Raw genomic sequence first — 6,005 nt, 5'->3', positions numbered from 1 at the left:
TGGGGGATCAAAACCACTCTAGCTTCAATCTTAGTTTGTATTTCTTTTTCATTTAAACTTTTTGATTTGTTTGTTTTGTAATCCAGACATTCATCAAGAATTCACATCAGCCACCCCATTAATCTTTTTCTTTGGAGAGTAATGTTTAGAGCGTGGAACCTGTAATCTTTAATCTCATTTTTAGCATTGCCGTATAAATGGGTATGTGGGCGAGGGAACTAGGATTGGTCGACAGTGCTTGCCTCATACTGAGAGATTTATTCATTTGAATCCTAGAAACTGCCCAACAGTACTTAATCCAAGATGATTTAGGCCATGTGATTCTATGACCATTTCCACATACATCTTTGCATTCTAATTTTTTTACCCATGGCAATTTAACCCGTTTCATTTATTTTAAGTTCTTAATTGTTTGAATCATTTCTTTCTGCTAAATGTGAATAAAAGTTTAAATGTGAGGGATATGTTCTAAATTTGCTGAGATGGACTTCAGTGTAGCTTGTCCCACAATTAACTGGTGTTACAATAACCCGAAAAGGCTTTTTTAAACCTTTTTTTGTTAAGCCTCTAAATTCATACAGACGGTGACGTTGTATGCAACATGAAGCGATTTTATTTTTGCCACTGATTCCGTGCGCTCCCCAGCACAAGATGAAACGCATTCCATCACGTTCTAGTATTGCGTCAAGCAAATGAAAATGAGGGTGGGGGGGTGGGGGGTGTGGAGAAGGAGAGAAAGTTAATAATTACCATCTAAGGTGCACCTTGCTTTCAGAAGCCTGCAGTATTGCTGTATTTGTGTTTGAATATTTTGTAAGTGTTTCCTCAGGAAAATAAGGTGTAAAAATGTTGGATTTTTTGTGTGTGAAGAAAGCTGTTATTTGAAGGAGTGTGACTAAAAAGCTGTAACTTCTAGCCTTGGAACTAACTACTCTGAATGTGCCTATGGTTCCCTTGTCCCACACATGCTTTCTTATCGCTCCTAGAATAATCAGAGTGCAGCCCAGTGTTGCTATTATTCTGACAACCCTGTTGAGTTTTATTTTTTGTCAATCTCAGGACTGAAACCTCTTTATTTTATGTAGGCGTTTTATTTATTCTGTTTCATTATTATTATTATTATTGGTTGACATGAAATGAATAAAGCAAATAACATCACACAAAGTCTTTTGGCTTTCTTCCCCTTTAAAATGTCTCACTGAGATTTTCTTTTTTTAAAAACAAAACAAGAAGTGCCTAAAGGATTCTGTGGCAAACTGGAAAAGAGGAGTTAATGCCCATTGTGCATTACATGATCTTAGGAGCACATTGGTTAATAACTCTGCTGTTAATTGGGTTCGTTGTTCTCTATTATGAAACACTCAAGCTAGTTAATGTTTGTAATTGTTTTTTTTCCTCTTTTTAATAAAGGGTCCTGGTGTGAAGAGTCTCTTCATGGTTTTCATGGATATTTCAAACAAAAAAAATCAGCATGAAGGATTCTCTGCTAACTGAATAATTTGTCATCCGCTAAAGTATTGAGACATAGAGAATGGAAGATCCCAAGTTTGATTAGTGGTCTGTGTGTATCAGCTGATCGCAGCCAGGTTTGTAGTGAGCTGTTAATAATAATACTAACCTGACCACTTTGTATTTAACAGTTGTTGCATCCTGACTATATGGATGAAACTTTGTGCACTAGTAGATAATTTCAAGCTTGGATGGTGCAGTCCTACATGCAGATTTCTAAGACACAAGCTCATCGCCACAGTCCTTTCTGTCCTATTAATATTTATAAGTATACCAAGATCTGATAACTTAAAATTAACCATAAATCCAATCTGCAGCTTCTTGATCTGTATGTCAACCCCTGAACAAGTACATACATCTATTGAGCTATTGGGGGCCTCCCAACTAACTACAGTATTCATGTCTGATATACGTAATCTCTACAAAACTGTGAGGTGTTGCTCAATAGAGGTAAATACATTGGTATGGACCCACTTTAGAGACAATACCTTCTTGGCCTTGTTCCTCTCTTCAAAGCCTACCTTAGGACCTATTTTATCAGCCACCCTCCTCACTTCATCTTAACCGCCTCCCCCCCCCCCCCCCCCCCCCCATATTGGAATCCCACTCAGTCGTGCGCAACAGTTTCTGAAACGTCACATGATATGGAAGGTGCTATATATAAATGTAAACTTAAGTTCTCTAATCCAGTCTGTACACTCGTATACACTATGTGCTGGTGACACTGAATTGTACATTTTGATCAAATAACCAGCATTATATTTCTGTACATATAGAGATCTCATTTGCTTTTTAAATGTAAAATACTTTCTATTCCCCCTTCCCCTCCCCCCACCCACCAAAAAAAAAGGGGACGAAAAAGAGACAACCAAATAGTTGCTTTCATGTGCAATGGGTCTCACCTCCTCTCTTTAAATCTCGCCTCTAACCCTACCTCTGATTATGCTAATGGTCACTTCCCTTCTTTCTGCATTGTGTAAATTCCACCACTGTAAAGCACTCAGATGTTATCTATGTGAAGGGTGCTATGTAAATGCAAGTTGTTGTCCACCTGAACAGGCACACATGACCTTTGTTTAATGTCTCATGCGAAGGACAGCGCTGATAATGTATTGCACCCTCAGCACTGCATTAGAGTATCAGCCTAGATCAATATTGGTGTTGAACCCACAGCCTTGACTCCCAAGAAAGAAGCGATTATGAATAATAATAGTATTAACACTACTCCTGTGAAGGATGTCATAAAATGCAAGAGATTATCGTCACCTATAGAATTGTACCTGGTTTACATTCCTCTCCTAATCCAAATTTAGCCCCAAATTCAAATTAATTGGCTCTCATCCCATTGTTTATAGGAACTTGCTGCTGCGGTGCTTGCCTGTGAAACATTCACTTAATTTCTAGCCAATTACATTTTGTAAAGTGCTCAAGACTTTTTTTGTGTGAAAAGGCGATATATAAATGCAAATTAGCCTGTGGGAGTTCCTCTTATCAAAACTCATCTGTCATCAGTAAAGGGCTCTTGGTCCTGTGATGTGTTTTGGCCACTTATGATTTTCCATGCAATAGGGTCCTCTCAGCCAAGCTGGAAGTAGGCACAAAACTGAGGAGAAACACTTTTACCGGATTAATATGAATTGGAGAGCAAGTCATCTTGAGCTTTTGTCACATCTCTCCTAACCCCCAATATAGAGATGCTGGCAAAGGCCTGGGAACAGGTCAGGATCCTTTCCTCCATCTTGAGCAATACAGAGCAGTTGAAAGGACTGAAAACCACTTATAAATTGTGGAGGGCGAGAGGTGACATTAATAATACTATCATGGTCCTCAAAGAGTTCGTTTATGTGTGAAGTGCAGGCAACTCCAGCTGCCAGCTCACCATCACAAACAATTACAGCTTGCCCTACTTTCATGCCCTGAGGATAACTGCAGTGTAGGTGATCGTTTGGAGATAAACTGGGGAGATTATTGTCCTCGTTTGAGGTGCGCAAAGCAGCTTATACCTTCCTGCCAAAGAGGAGAAATGCTCCTGGAGTCAAACTGTGAAATCCTGAAACTTGAGAGGCTTACTGCAATGTCCTAGGTTAGGGTCAAATGGGACAGGAAGATGAGTTTATTAGCCTGCTGTAATTTAGTTAATTATTTCTGAGAGGCCCGGTGTAGCAGGCCTTGGGAGTTTGCTGAGGATAACAGTTTTTAAAGTAGAAAGAGAATTCAAAGGCTGTAGTGAGTGAAGTGTTTTAGTACCTTTATTATATGTTGTCTTTTTCATCTCCCTCTCCCCCCCACACACACACATTTTAGAGCCTTTGTAAGCAGTTACCTATAGGCATAGAACACAGTACTTCCATAGTAAGTTACTGTTCTTGCATTTGACAGTAATGGGCAGGGTTTATCCCAACATGGGGCAAAACTAGTGTTCCAACTAATTCAGATTATTGCATCTCTTCTAATAATCAGTTGTAGAGCAAGTGCTTGAAACTCTCCTCTTGGCCAGAGAATACCAGTGTGGCCCAGGAAGAAAGGAAAATGAAAGTGGGGTGAAAATAAAATTTCAGTGTATCATCATTGCATATATTGGTGGGCAAGTGATTTGCAGTAACTGGTTTGTTGTTTTCTCTGCATAACTGGCCCGACAGTGGCTGCTCTTAAATACAGATTACATTATTGTGCTCTATAAAATGTTATGTGATTAAATACCTCTTATACCAATGGGACAGATAGCTGGCTAATCTGTGCCCACTGATTAATGATTGGCCTAAGGGAGAATTGTCTATTAGCACCTTAATGCTTCTAAAAGTGATTTGCTTGACATTGTTTGCTGTTGGTGCGCACGTTATAGCGCCGGATGTGAAACTACTTCAAAAGGAACATAAATGATAGCAAACTGTTTCTAAATAGGTTTGGATTGTGCCTCCAGCCTCTCCAAAATGCTCAGTCTCAGTCTCTCCGGGAACATTTTGAGGGGATCAGTGACGGCTCAGGTTGCAGTACTTTAGTGCCCTCTGATGGATAGTCTTTTCCACTGCAAGTACTGAAGAATTCGAATGATTACAGTCAAATGTTTTCAAGGAATTTTGCTAAAGGAATTGATCAAAATATATGGAATCTTGTGATCACAACTCACGAGAGCGCGGATGCACGACGTTGTTTCTACCATTCAAGGCAATCCTCTGAAATGAAGACAAATGAAATGAAGAGAGAAAAAAATTCCCTTGTCAATATGCTTTCTTGAATGTCTTGAAGGCAAATCCACCACTCGCACTGTAAAACAATGGCTAGGATTTGGTCACATTTTCCCACCATGTGAAACTGTCTTATACATACTTTTAATGAAGAATCAAACCTCGGGGGGGGGGGGGGATGTATTGTTTTGCATTAGAATCTTTAAAGATACTTCACTCTGAGCAGTAATTCTCTGAATTTAATATAAATTTTGAATTTAAGGCAGACATTATAAAACTGGACACTGATCAAACACCAACGTCAGATCAGAAAATAAATTTTAAATAGTTAAAGAGGAACTCCAGACTGTAACCAATCTATGTTTAACACTTGTGGCACTCTTTCACCACCTAGCTCCTGGCACTGTCATAATATTCATCTCAGACACCTTAAGGAAAGTTATCTTTCGGGATAATGATTGACTAGCTATGAATTTCCAGCATTTGTTTTGAAAACAGACCCTCTCTATTGCAGCTAAGTTACCGTCGATAAGAAGAAAACGGCTGCTGCAGGTTGCCAGGAAGGGTGGTTGAAGCTGGCACACTGTAGCACAACAGGTGTGCAGTCACGGGCTAATTAGTATAAATCCAGCATTGGTAGTGACTTGAATTATTATAATTGAGACATAATTCATCAAAGTATGATCTATGTTACATTTAAATACATATTTAATGGCAAGTGGAATATCCAACTGATTTTACACCTGTCTTTTAAGAAGTAGTTTTATGGCTAATTTTCTGGCCTTTGAATTACCTCATTCATGGCCCATCTCAAAAGATACCTCTTCAGGCATCTTTTCCCTCCCCTCGGTTCCCAGCCCAGGTTGAATGCCCAGCCAGCAGTGTTGAGCGCTTGCGAGATGTCCTTCCAATGTCAAAGGCACAATATAAAAGTAAATTGTATTGGCCATGTAATTAGCAACCAATGTATTGCAGCCACTACTTCATCTACTATTCCATGTATTGCCTGATTCTTTTTCTTTAGCAACCATTTATAGGATGCATCTGTGAACAGACGGACAAAAAAAATCTCAATACTAAAACCAGTTGACAGCAGATCAGTTACAAGGTGACAGTATTAATAGAGTGAGAGAAATGTGCAGCCTTCAATCCTGAAGGCAATTGTGATCTGGTTCTCAGTCACAATCCTGTGACTTGTCATCATGCTCGGCAATCAGTATTCAGGCTCACACACAAAGAAAGGCAATTCAGACAAGGTAGCAGAGATGCCCAGGACCCATTTGAAACTATATAATAATCTTCATTTGATAC

Source organism: Callorhinchus milii, unplaced genomic scaffold, assembly GCF_018977255.1.
Source record: "Callorhinchus milii isolate IMCB2004 unplaced genomic scaffold, IMCB_Cmil_1.0 Scaffold8, whole genome shotgun sequence".
Lineage (NCBI taxonomy): Eukaryota > Metazoa > Chordata > Chondrichthyes > Chimaeriformes > Callorhinchidae > Callorhinchus > Callorhinchus milii.
Note: the sequence above shows the minus strand (reverse complement) of the source record.